Here is a 14,435-nt window from a genome sequence, read left to right as displayed (position 1 = left end):
CACGGCCGTGCATTTCTGCAACCATCAGACCACTGTGCAGGTTGTGTGGCGCTGAAGAAGATCTATTGAAATTTTTTTTATCACTTCCTGTGTCAACTATGTGGCGTTAGAGAAAGCACACTACACATGCATAATGTTGCCGTAAGTGTAGACTGTTTCAGGTAAATCAAATGTTTGTAACATAAGACTGATTTCCTGTTGCCAGCAGGTGGCGCTATGTATAAGTCAATATTGGCATTTAGATTCAGGCCAGGACCTTTATAAAGCATAATTATTTTGCTGATAACTCACGGCAACGGTGTTCGACAATTATTCAAATGCTTCGCAAATTAGCTTTATCAAGGTATTACATAGTAGGCTACTGACCAACGTGAACGTCCAGTTGGGTTTAAATTAAGGCTCCATGAGGCTTTTCTCTTCTTTTTTCTTTTAAAACTTTAGACATAATATGTGTGCCTGCCAAATTTTTTCCTACATCTTGTTGAAATGTACCACAAGGGCTGCTGTTAAATCGCTCTGATGCGTGTACAAATTCTCACGCATTTTCAAGCACCTTTAGCCTCGCAAAAATGCAATTCATTTGCAGATTTATAAGAACCCTAGCAATTTCAATCGCTCTCTTTCGTTGTTGGTGCCCAGGCCCTAGTTACTAATGCAGGATACAGTTGTATATCAGATGGGATTGTTGTTGTTAGGACTGTTAATCGATTACCCCAAAATGAAAACTCAGTCAGTATCCTATGACGCTCATGTCCAAAAAGAATAAACACTCTCCAAAAAGCATAATCCTTGCTCTAATCAAACATGCAGCATAATCAATGTCCTCTGCAGCCAAACAATTGCACTGTGGGTCCAAAAGACTAGTATTTATCCCATTATCTCCTAAATTCTCCTGACTTGACAGCTCTCTGCTTACAAACAGACCATACAGTAGCAGGCAAGCCTTTTATTAGAGCAAATATATGTGCAACCGCAGCAGAATAAGTGCGTGGAGTGCAGTTGTGTGGCTGTTAAATGTCTGTATTATAAAGTACAAGCTGTTTGTAGAGATTTATACATTTTTTTGTTTGTTTTCTAAACTCTAAATGGATGATGTTGTTTTCAATCTTTGTGAAATGGACAAAATTGGATCCATCTGGCATAACTTGGGCTCAGGGGAGTTCTTGACATACATGGGGTCAAAAAATAAATTAGTTAGGTGATGACGGCCCCAATGACAGATTCTTTTTCTTAATTTTCAGGCTAACTATTCTTTATATTGTCTTTTTATTTAAAAGCCCATCAACATGCAAAATCTAATTTTCAAGTGAAACCTTCCAACAGCATCAACATCTTCAGGGCTCCATAGTAACAGTTGCCAGGTTGCCATTGGCAACCGATTCACAGCCTGTGGTTACCATCAGTGGAACTAATACACTAATGTGTATTGCCAGCGTGAAATAAAACTTGAAAATCTTTTTTTTTTTTTTTAATGAAGGAGCAGAAGGCAGGCGGTCAAGCCGCTGACGTCACATGAAGCTTGTTTTGACAGTCACGATGAGGGAAGTCATGCTTTGTGAGGTCAGGGTCGTGTTAGACATGCTCCTCTGCTGCCCTGCGTCTGACCCTGTGAGTAGATCTTACTCATGAGCACCTGGGGGGAGATCAGTCATTATCAAAGCAGCCATGTTAAGGCTGGTGTGACACTGTACCTGTATCAGCCTCCACTGATTCCTCCTTCCTCTGATCTCAAACAGTTCAGTTCCAGAGAGGTGAACCTGAGCTGCCCAAGTGTTCCCTGTTGAGCCATCAATCCACCCTGAGAGCAGGAAATTTCACCTGCACTGCCTCTCCTTCAATCAATTTGTCCTGGCTGCTCAGTTTTCCTTCATAGCTAACACGCTCATGGTCTCCGAATCTGAGTATAAATCTGCACACACCTTCCCTTCACTTGATTATTGTTTATTGTTTGCAACATACGGTATAAGTGTACTGTCTGAGTTTTTTTAAAAAGTATGATTGTGACCGTGAAAAGGCCAGTTTCTGAGATGTGTTTAGAAATAGTAACAATCTTATCAGACCTATCACAGAAGGTTCCAAAGCTACAGTTTGAATATTGGTCGTAGGGCCGGGCAATGTGATGATATACAGTATATCGTCAAAACGATGTAAAAATGTCTATCTTGTGTATTTTTCTATATTGTAACGTTGAAAAACCAGCATCTGAAATGCGTCATGGCAATATTTATGTAATTTGGACCATGCCTTACATTCTGATCCTTGCACATTAAGTTCATTAAATTAAATTAAATTACCTATATATGGGTATGGAAGATTCTGGCCATATCACCCAGTGTTAATTGTTAGGGGGACAACCCATTTGTTTATATTTGGGTCACAAATTGGGCTTGCCCTCAGAACAAGAAATAAACCCAAAAGCCTTTCAGTCACATAATATAACATTATTGACCATTTGCAGAGGAGGCTTTGCAAACATTTCAAAGCCCTAACCAAGCTATAGCGACAAAGTCATTCATTTAAGTTATAAACAAGCAATTTCTCATGTGCTGACACACCACATTTCATTTCTCCATTTCACTGCACTCCATTTCATTTTGAGTACACAGCTCGGATCCATCAGGGCATGGAGGCACAATGAAGGAGGAAGTCCAGCAAACTCATGCTGGGCTGGGACATTAACTGTGGGTGCACACAGGCCATGAAACATATGCCTCTTTACAGAGAGCTTTTTATTCACCTTTAACAGGGCGGTAAACTGCTTTTCTATGCCCAGATCAGTAGACCACAGGCACAGTGACACCAGCTTCATCGGCGTTAACACACTGACTCTTACCTTCCAGCGTTTGTCTGGACGAAAGGGGATACAGGAAGTAGATATGAATTCAACTTTAGGGTCGAGGGGACTTTTGTCCAGCAAGCCTAATTTGAAACAGGAGCCTCTTCAGACAGCTCTATCTGGCTCCCACTTGAACTGTCTTTCTAGCTGTCCCCAGGGACCTGCGATTTATGAAGCAGAGAGGGGAGCGCAGCCTGCAGGATGGAGCAGATTGTTCACGGATCTAACTTGTCTCTCTGGCATGGGGGGGCAGTTCTGGGTGAGACTGCATGAGTTAGAGTAGGAAAAAAAGGGATCATTATGAAGACATCAGTGTCTTCACTTCACATCTGCCCAAGATTTCCCCACAGCCCTTCCTGTTCCGGGGGGAAGTCACTCCACTGGGGTTTGACTGAACCCAGCAAATGTCTTGTGTCTGATTAGATAGCGGTCATCATTGTGATGTGGTTGGAGAGACAAAACAAGCATCCATACAGCTACATATATAAACAAACAATGTAGATAGACATGCACACACACTTTGTTTACTCTTGGTACATTTTCCTGCGGCTCCACGGTGACTATCTGGTGATATTCTGCAGTGATTGTGTGCCTGGCCCCTGCTGGGGGCTGTAACTAAGGCTCCACATCTGAAAAAGCGGAAGAGAGATTGATGTTATCTTCTATGATGTGTTTGACCTGTACGACGCACAAAAAAAAGTGATACTTCTTGTGAGATGAGGGCGCTGTCTGTGTTGGGAGAGACAGGCAAAACAATAAATAAGTAAAAAGATGAGGGCAGTAGGAGCTCTATCACACCCTGACATCCTGTCCTTGGCCTTCTCCGATATCTGCGTCCTCCCTCAAGTCCCTGAAAACAAACAAGCATGATGGGGCATGATGAAATATCCTCCAGAGGATCACACTGCACCACATGAGGCCTCTACTGATACCAAAGCGCTCTGTTTGTGGATTATTTTAGCACCTGTGGGGATGCCAGTGACTTCCCAAGGCCATAATGAGATAAGTTTAAACATCCAAACATTGTGGGCATGCGCTCTCCTTGAGGTTGACAAATGTGCTCTGCAAAATGTGGGTTCAGGAATGTATGCTGACAGTTTCATGGTCTTGTCTAAAACAGAGCCAGCATGATGGATGGTGTCCTTCTTGACAATGGCAGCTGGTAGATGTTTGTGTATTTGCTTATTGACATTTGTGCATACGTGTGTGTGTGTGTGTGTGTGTGTGTGTGTGTGTGTGTGTGTGTGTGTGTGTGTGTGTGTGTGTGTGTGTGTGTGTGTGTGTGTGTGTGTGTGTGTGTGTGTGTGTGTGTGTGTGTGTGTGTGTGTGTGTGTGTGTGTGTGTGTGTGTGTGTGTGTGTGTGTGTGTGTGTGTGTGTATAAAGGACGAGATTCTTTTCTTTTGCTCTTTTGTATGTTTTTAACCACTTATATGGCTGACTAAATAAAAGCTTTTAATACTTTTTTTCTCCTTACTCTAAATACTGTTTATTTTATTGGGTGCAAGAGCACTTTAAAGGATAGCTTATATTCAAATGTCCATTATGTATATTACAAGAGTTATTGGGTGCTGCAATTGTTCCCCGAACCATACTGGGCATAAAGAAATCCCTTCCTAAAATGATTTCAATTTTTTCTTTTTCTTTATTGTTGTGTGATAGAGTGATAACAGAACAAGTGAAGACAAATACAGGGACAAATAAACAGCGAAAAGAGATTATATAAAGTAAGAAACAAAAATACAAACAAAAAGCGAAACAAACAAGGAATACAACATGAGTTCAAACTGGTCAGCAAATGAGGCAGAAACCAGCAAGATCCCACCATCGAAGGAGTCGACCAAAGCACAGGTCTCGCGGCTCTGAAGGGAAACTCCTTCATTGTTTATATTTACATGTGAGTATTGTTTTAAGAGATACTTGTGGACGTATCCTTTAATGTTCTGATGACTTATTGCAAGTGAAAGTGATTGAGCACTGGCTTCTATTACTTCAAAGACATTATTAAAGCTCAAAGTCAAAAATTTAACCATACAGAATTTGTTTTATTTTAAATCTGTGTCAAAATCCAATCGTTTCCTAGTCTCCACTTTTCTATTTCTTTAACTGTAACACTAAGACTCTAAATGAAGTCTCACTCAGATCATAATCGTGCCCTGAATCCTCACACTGTGAAGGCAAAAAGACAAGCTCCATATGCACGGCTCCCATAATCAAAACAATGAAGAGAGCTCATTGAAAAGTCCGCAGAGAGGTTACTTGGCAGAGAAAAAAAAACATGCTGCATGTGGAATTCAGGCTCAGTCTCTGTGTGTGGAGGTTATATGACCAGACGGTGCAAGTGAAAGAGAGTGTGGTGACCTGTAACAGCTCCATGACTGCAGTCTGGGGCTTTAAAATCCACACACCGGGGTCCTGGATTGAACCCACAGCAGAGCTCACTTCAGTATAGACAAGGCAGCCCCAATGGGAAACTGATTGTTTATTTAACTACTGTTTTATGGAATACCTAGTGACAGGAAGTCCTTAAAACAGCAGCAGTTACTATTTATATAGTCCCTTTTCGGAGTAAACACACTCACTCGCTCGCCCCTCCTCCCTCCAGCAGACACCCTGCCGTTGAGGAATGCACCCATTCACAAGCTGGTGGCCATCTTGGAAGCTTGCCTCTCACTTCCTGTTTCCATGGCTACACTCCAGTGCTACGGGAGATGATAAGCACTAGCAGTTTCGGCTCCTAATCCTCTTCATCTAACTCATTTTCTACATCACTTCATGCCATTCAGAATGAGCTGAAAAAGCCAGTTATCCACAACAAGCGTCACATTTTTACGCACATAATCCCCGGATTCACAGACAGAAGCAAATATACACAAAAGAAAAGAAAGGGAGATACATTTGTTTTATATTTCCAACAGCAGGAACACGTTCATTCCAAAGTTGCATTGATTTGAATGCAGTCCAGTTATGCTTGAGTCTGGTATACACATGTTTGTGTGCAGCTATGGGGCAGCTGTATTCTGATCTGCTCCTCCAGCGCTGCACCATAAATCACAAGGTCACCATGAGCCTGTAGGACCAGAGGAAACATCAGTGTTAAACAGGAATGATATTTGACTTCAGACTCTTCCTGCTCCACTGCTCCCCAGATACCCACTACAACCAACTCCCGAATGCTTTATCATGACAGCTTCACGTCAGTGCTGATTTGGACGTTGGGAATGAGACCGGAACAACACATCTGTATGATTTGGGAATGCATTATAAATCTGAGGTTGGTGGAAATGATATAGTGCGGAGTAGCAGAACAGTTTTCATAGCTTCACATCGTGGGTAGTGTTCAAAATAGGGACTGGTTATAGATTTGAATACATTACGCAAGAATGAATGTGACACAGAAAAAGAAGATTTAATTCCTTTATTTCAAGATCACAAGAAAATTAACTTATTATCACAAGAAAACAAAAGATAATTTCCCTTTTATTATTGAGAATAATTATCAGAAAGTTCAAAAGGCCCAGATTGAGCTGACAGTGACAGACTTGGTTAGTGGGGGGCTACACGTGTGACAATGTCCTGTTTTTAAAAATAAGTTGTAAACACAGTATACAAAATACATGTTCAAATAAAATAACTTGAATTACATTCACAAGAAGTATACAACATGTTACTGTGTCTGTTATAAATAAATTGAAAGACAAGAAAATACAGCTCAATTACGAGGAAATTTTCTTTTTTCTTTGATATTTGCTGGAAAACAATTAAATCGATCATTCAAAGTAAAAGTCCTGTCAGCTCAATCTGGGCCGTTTAAATGCATTCAACATGAATGTAAGTGTAAATATAAATATTATGAGTAATAAGAGCAATCAATCGGTTATTTTTTCATGATAGTGAGCTAATTATCTTATTAGAACAAAGCATTATTCCTCGATATAACAAAATAATGAACTAGTTATCACAAGATAACAGCATTAACAAATAATTGCAGCACGGCTAGTCTCAGCTTCCATATAGTGTCATTCTCTAATACCACAATAGCCACAGATTAATCATTAACTATGATTAAAAAAGACTTTTTTTTATAAAAGTGTATCCATATTGCAGTTAATCTTTGTAGAGCAGTTGTTTGTTTATACTTTTTTTTTTTTTTTGTACCTGTCTTCATTCACTGTTCGTTGAAGTAAGTTATTTGCATGTAATCCACACATTTATTACTGTAGAAATGACGAAAGAACGAATCACAACTTTTTCCCTCATCGTCATCAGGTCGTTTTGGTGCCTAAAGTAAACCATTTCACAGCGTTACATAGAACGTCATATTTCATAGGATATCATAAGAATTATGTTTTTGCACGAGTCAGTGCAAAAACTTTGTGTTGAATTCGTTCAAGTTTGACTTTGCTCTCTGCTGGGTCTGTTAGACAAAGCAGGAGCTGTGTTTATGTGAATGAATGTATATTGTCGGTCTGTGGACAACCGAGGCAAAGTTGAGTTTAGACAGTTTAATGCCCTGTACATTGCTCACAGAGGCATGATAGCAGGAGGGAGGAAGCTTTAAAGATGGTCAGAGGATGTCCAGGGTCACTGCAGAGTCAGCAGGGACACTCAGGATTGTTCTGCATGGTAAAGTCCATGGAGACGTGTGAATAAGTGAGATGTTACAGACTGATGAAATTCCCAGAGAGCCTACGATGGATAATGTGATCCCACCACAGTGATGTAGAAACCAGATGGAGAGAGGTGCCTTCAGATTTCTCTTTCTCTCTCTCTCTTTTTTTTTTCTCACATCCACGAACACACACAAAATGGCTGGAGCATACCCTGGCCTACACACAGAAAGACACAACATATACGCACACATCCCGACTCGTTGTCGCACACACCTGTCTAAGTCATGAAATTTACAGCCCTCCGAGGGGAAATCCATTTAGTCTATGTTGTAAAATATTGTGATTTTTCTCACTCTCGTATATATTTCCTCACTCGCACAAAGTTTTCCTCGGCCTTCCTCATAAAAACGTATAAAAGTTGCAAATAAATGACATTGTTTTTGTATTTGTCCTACACCATGCTTTAGCAACAAGTGCTTGTTCATGGCATTTAACCCACAACATCTGCTTTCAAGTAATTACATTATATTGAGCTTCAGATCTGACAATTAGAACAAACAACAATTAAGCCTTGGTATCCTGTCCTGCTGACCAATCCACAACTCCTGGCTTAAACAGAGGGATGGTACTCCTGTTATCTGAAAGTGCCTTTTAATAGCACTGGGAGTCAGGCGTCCCTCAGGCCCCTGCTGACAGAGTCAACACAACCCAGGGCTGCTTTGCAGGTCGTAAACACTCTGTTGACAGTGGTCGGAGGCTTATTATCCTCAGAGCAAAGGACAGCTAGTTGGAACAAACAATCCTAGCCTACATATTTAGACAAAGCCCTTGTTAGTAGGTCTCCCGTGCTCTCCTTCTAAGCTGAATCAGGACATCACACAAGAAGAGTCAGTATTTGAATATGAGTGTAAACTGCTGTTATTGCAGCCTCTGTGCGGGAAAAATGTGTTGTAATCTATTGATATTTGATCAAGGCTGATATGGAAACAACCTTCAAATGAGTTAAATGTGGGCCAGAGGTCAAGGCGTCTTTGTGTGCTTAGTGTTTTTGCTGCTTCTGCCCTCAGTGAGAAGCTCGCTGAAGCCGCTGTGGCTCAACAGTGCGGACCTGGCAGCTCCGCACAGATAAGTGAGCATCTACCCCAGGGGGCCAGAGACAGCCGAACCCTCAGTGGATGAGAAGTGTCTGTGCTGTCAGCTTTGGTTCCCAGCGTGGCCTCTCCCTCCTCGGCCGCCCCTCCCGCCCCTACCGAGCCCCTCCCTGGCCCTTTGTGTGTGGACCCTGCTCCCTGTGGACTCGCCGCTCTCTGGCCTTTCACATGCGACTGTGTCCAATCACCCTGCTCACCCCCCTCTGAACCCAGAGCCTCCGTCTCCATCTCCAACCATCTCCTGACCCTGAGAGAGAGAGAGGGTGAAGAAAATGAGCCATGATACTATACTTTCTCATAAGACTTTATTAAGAGTTTATATGTTAACTGATATGAATGATTAATAAGCCAGTTATTAACACTTTATCAAGTGGCAATAAGACATCAGGAAAGGCAACTTATGGGTTGCTAGGATGTGAAAAAACAATTTGCCTAGTCAATATCCTCAGTACCAGCAGTTATACATGTTAATGAATCATTAATACATGGTTCTTTGACCGCTATAATCCACCAAGTCTGCGCTTTAATAGTTTATCCATAACTATTAGATGAAGAAATGTAATTATAATAGCAATGTGAATGAAGTGGTCATCAGTAAACGTTATAAATCCGGAGGGAGAGGTTGAACTGTCCGTTGCAGGGGTCTTTCTGCATGATGAATTTAAGACCCAGTTAAGTGGAAATCTTCGGATCTACAAGCAATAATAGATGATTTATTACACAAGTAAAATATTTTTTACACCTTAAAAGGCTTTTATGTATGATATAAGAGTATGGTGCTGAAAAACACTTTGCAATGACATAAAAATGATAAAAAAAGATAACAGGTTTTTTCAACTGTATAAAACAGAGTGGGAGCATCCGTCCTTCATCCGTCCCGTCTCCACCACCTCCTCTATCTTGTTTTCCCTCTCTTCCTGTGTCAGAGCTCTGCTGGTTTGTTGGCTTTGGCCCTGACTGCCTGAAGGCCCTCGCTGAGTCGACCCAGCCTCGGGAGGATTGGATCACACCTTCCATAGGAGTTAGCTGTCAGATGGTGAGCTGCACCTGCTGTCTGGGGCAGGGTGGGCCCGCCGCCGCCGCCACCACCCGGCCAATGCTGGAGCACATAATTACTGCCTCAAAAAGGATTATGCTGTTTACTCGTGCCCATGAGCACAACAGATGACTGTTTCACACTCCCAGCTCCATCTCCCCCGCCTCTCCAAGAAGGCGTTTCACCTAGTGATGAGGAAATAGCCGCAGCCAACCAACATTCAGTTCATCCAAGCAACAGGTCTGATGCCAGAAATGACCCGTAGCTATTAGCTGTTCAAACATCCCCCTCCCACATAACTTTAATTCAATTCAATGGGCCCAGTGAGAGCTGGTTTAATCTACAAGGCGTAGTGTATTCCACTGAAAAATGAGCACTGCCTTTATGGTTTTGAGGTTGTTTGTGCAGTAAACAGAGGGGTAGATTTACTCACAGTTCGTGAAGAATTAGGTAGAAACAATGTAAAAATGTGTGGACAAAACTTCCAGCAAACAGACTGTACAGAGAGAAAAGAAACCCTTAAATCTCAACTTAATACAAAATATCATCTTTTATGTAACAGTTTTACACAGAAAAAACTCCTGAATCTGCTCATGTCAAGCTGATGTCCGTTATGAGGAAGTGTTTTTGTAAATTTAATTAACTTTGTTTATGGATGGTAGGTTTTCTTATAATGATCACCCGCCTGTATGAGATAACAGTTCATTGTAGATCGCAAATAAAAGCTTTTAATTTCATCCAGTCCCTGCAAGCTTCAGTGAGTGATAACTGTGCTGGAGAAATATTTATATATGGCTATAACAAATTCATAAAATAAAAACCTTTATTGATTTTAATCATAGATTTTACATTTTGGTTACATTTCACTGATGAAATTTGAGTTTTAAAGATTTTTATTATCTAAAAAAACATTTCAATGATTTTTTTTTTGGGGGGGGGGGGTTGTAGATCAATATGCCTAAATAAATGAAAATTCAATTTTGAACTCACATGGGTTAATCCCCATTAAAGCCCTCAGTGTGATGCAAATGAGAACCATCAAGTGAAAGAAAGGAAAGAGTGTGTTCAGGTGGATGAACCTTTCAGTGGGAACAATAAGACACACAGGTAACAGAGGAGGAAGTTTCTTTTTTTTCTTGTTAGATTGTAAAACTTGTTAATGCACAGTCTATATGGGCAACACCCCCTCCTCTCTCTCCCTCCCTCCCTCCCTCCCCTCTCCAGGAGCCGTATTGAGCTGTGGGGCTGGGACATTCCTGGTTTGACGACCAGCTTCGCCGCTGCCATGATTTGCTGAGAAACTAGACACTGGCTTCAAAGATGCGTGTGTGGAAGAGACAGCGGTAGAGAGACGGAGACCGAGAGCTGGAACACAACTCACAACAGACGGACAGAGAAAGAGTGGGACGGTGGGACCAAGCCGGGACGGAACGCTTTCATCCAAACGCGCGGACTCTCAAACTTCCCAGGAGAAAAGTCTCCGCTACCTCCACTCCAGTTTAGACCAGGGGGGAGTTGTCGCACCTTAGCCCCGAAGCCTGCGCTGCTCTGCGGGTCTGAAAACTCTTTCCCCCCCTTCCACCTCCGGCTGTTTTCATGTTCCTCCCGTCTTCTCGCACTTTGAGCCCGTGTCTAATGGAGGGCCCCGTAAGGATTTGCCACCGGGAGAATGCGTTTTGCTGCTAAGTCACCCGACGGCTCGCAGCTTTTGCCCTCCTGCAAGAGAGGTAAGGACGGGCGAAGGGGAGGCTGACGGGCAGGGGAGTCCCGGGCCGGCTGGCTGGGAGCGGGGTCGGGGGAGGCTTCGGTGTGCGCACCAGGCCAGCTGGGCTTCTCTGGTAATAACAAAAGAAAAAGTGACGTTGAAAGAAGCCGAAAGCTCCACAGTGGCAGTTGAATCTGTTTCCCAAACATTACTGTGTTTTCTTAACTTTTGTATTGTGGAGAGCAGCGGCACGGAGAGGCAGGAGGCTACATGCTCGGTCTGTGTGGCTGCCTGTTAAACGGGGGCGCCCGTGGACGAAGAATAATATTCTTTTCATGAATGAACTGTCCACATTAGACACTGTATCTACTGTTTCATGTACATGACAGACTCTGACTTCACATAATTACTTTCATACGTTAGGTGTGTTCTTTCAAATCCATTTGACCTCATTGCAATGGCTGAGAACTCACTTTGTATGAAGTGTCAGAGTATGATTGTGTGTTTTGTTGACTTCATCTTTGTTGCACAGATAAAGAAAGTCCTCATTCATGCAGCAGTATTTTTTGGGCTAAAAGTCCCCCAAAGCATCATCCTTATTATATGCCGTTATCTCATATCTTTATGCATTCTGACACTGCTCAGAGGTCAGTGAAACACCAATATTTCTTTGATAAACAGCTCTGGAAGGCAGAGACTCTTCACTTTACATCCCAGTTGAAAACAGATGGCCTGCGGCTGGGTTTCTGCTTTGAAAGATGAAAGAACCTTTTTTAGAAATTGCAAATATGTCCCACCGTTGACACATTGGTGTCACAGTCATAAAAGGTGAAAGTAGACAGGGGATATGTGAAACAGGACTTTGTTCTAAAGTTATGCTGTTATTATGGATCCGCTTTAGGAGCCAACTTTCTGCCACAGTTACCACTGTGCAGGAGCACGGTGGCTTAGACTAATATTTGCAGTTGTGTGTTTTTCCCTCTCTCCAAAGACAGAGAGCCTTTATTGTTTTAGATAAATCCCCAGAGGGTGTCATAAATGTCGCTTTGGTAAATCCATGTTGGTATTGCTGTAAAATTTGGCAAGTGCACGAATAACTGCGAAGGCATAAACTGTACCTGCCTGCCTGCTTCCATGAAGGTGTCATTGTTTACTGATTGGGAACGTGATTTTTGATTGGGGATTAGTTAAGCTCTGCAAATGATAAAACTCCTTAAGGCAAAGGGGAATCTGTAAAAACACCGTGAAGATGCAGATGTGTGAATTTAGTCTGATCAAGAACAGCAAGCGGCTTAAGCTTTGTTCCTATTGGCTCATATTTCACACTTTCCTAAGCGTGTCACTCTTCTTTAAATGTGGCAAATATTCCAAAAGTCAATAAACATTTTTAATACCTTCACTAACAGCTCAGGACTGAGTGTGCAAGTGTGCATGAACTTATTCTCCTCCGGTCTTACTGTGTTTCTGCACCACAGGAACTTTATAGTTTTTGAATCATCTGCAGACTTTTATTCATTTTTATTTTAACATTAATCCACATTGTTGTTTTTTTTTAATGTCAAAAAGTTATTTTCGTATTGTTTTACTAAATATTTTTGTAAAGTAACTTATACACTATGTATGCAGCTATAAATAGAAATGGCACCATGAACATTGAGGTTTGTAAATATAATTTCAATTATATCCAAGACTTTTGGCAGATAGAGTAAAAGTGATGTGGCCGCAGAGACAAGCTCCTCACTTGTGTCCCTCAAGTCATTTCCTCTGTCTGCTGTTCACCCCTATCATCAGAGCTTCACAGGGACTTTTGTTACATAGGGGTAACTCTCAGAAAACTGAACACTTAAAAGTTATCGAGAACAAAGTCTTGAATCCCTCTCGAATGCATGACATCCAGTCAGTGGGACACACATGGCTGCTCCCAGATAAAACACTTTCAAGTTCAAACAGTTGCTCGTGCATTGTTGCATCGGTGGGGGACAAGAAGACACTTCCGATGCCTTTCAAATCCTTTCAGTGCTCCCCGATATTGGGTGAGCTTTTGACAGCGGCAGAGAGAGATTTGCTCTTTGTGTTCAGGCTGGACGCTGACGGCGTTCAGGAGAAAACCTTCCTCAGGTTTTTATTCTGAGTCTTGCTTTTTTTAAGCAAGATGTTAAAATGTATTTATTCTGCGGCCACGTTCCTTCCACCTGCCTTATTCTAACTATTTCCCCACTTTTCCTTGAATACCTTTCTGCCTCGCTCTACTGCATTGGCTTGCATTACATTCTGGTCAGTCTGTGGAAAAATTGGTTTGTTTCTTTGTTGCTGGAAATATTTCAACATGGTATCATGTTGTTAGGCATTTTTCATATAGAAAATAAAGGAAAATAGCCCAATAAATCAAAGCTACAATTCCAATAACTGATTTGATTTCTAGCTGAACATAAAGAGCTGTGTAGTATTTTGAGTGTTGTGTGGGATTTTCCCCACAGTAACTGCTGTACGTATTGGTAATGTGATTGAATCAGACAGTGACAGAGCCTTAAGAGTCATGTTTGTATTTTCACAGCGTTTTTTTGTGACTCGTAGGGAAATTAATAAACCATTAGTGGGCAGGCTCTTATCAGACAGACCGGAGCAAAGCACAACCATGCCATTAAGCGAGCTCGAATAATGTTCGAGCCATTAGGGTGCTCGCTAATGATAAACACATGTTGCTGTAGGAGAACTATGTTAAGTGGGCAATTTGAATGTAAGCATGTGTAATGATACCAGCCGCTGCTCTCATAATGGCTCTTTTGATTTTTCTGATGCAGTATTATAATCACACAATCACATACGCTCCAACAAAACAAATTATTGTTTAATAGTAGCAGGTGAGGTAAAGTTCCCATAGTTACCATCAGGTTTCATTTAAGGTAAAACCAGGAAGTGCGATAGTATATGAGATCTAAAATCTTTTAGTTGTTTTTATTACAATGAAGAAACTTTTTGTGAATACTGTGTTGTTAGTATGATTAGTCAATCATAAACTAAACCAATAGTCAGTTGCAGCTCTACTTTGAGCTGTTACCTCAGTGATGGTTAAGTGTACGCATGTCTATCAGAGGT

General features: G+C 41.6%; 1 protein-coding gene across 1 annotated transcript in view; it reads left to right on the top strand.

Moving 5' to 3' along the window:
- Nucleotides 1-10,914: 10,914 nt before the first annotated feature.
- The window catches only part of cdon (cell adhesion associated, oncogene regulated), a 33,852-nt gene continuing 30,331 nt past the window's right edge, over nt 10,915-14,435 (top strand). The window contains exon 1 of the mRNA XM_083914075.1: nt 10,915-11,361. The gene's annotated coding sequence lies outside the window, so the exon portion shown is untranslated. The remainder of the gene's footprint in view (nt 11,362-14,435) is intronic.

Source organism: Echiichthys vipera (assembly GCF_963691815.1).
Source record: "Echiichthys vipera genome assembly, chromosome: 5".
NCBI lineage: Eukaryota > Metazoa > Chordata > Actinopteri > Perciformes > Trachinidae > Echiichthys > Echiichthys vipera.
Note: the sequence above shows the minus strand (reverse complement) of the source record. Positions and strands in the feature narration are given on the sequence as shown.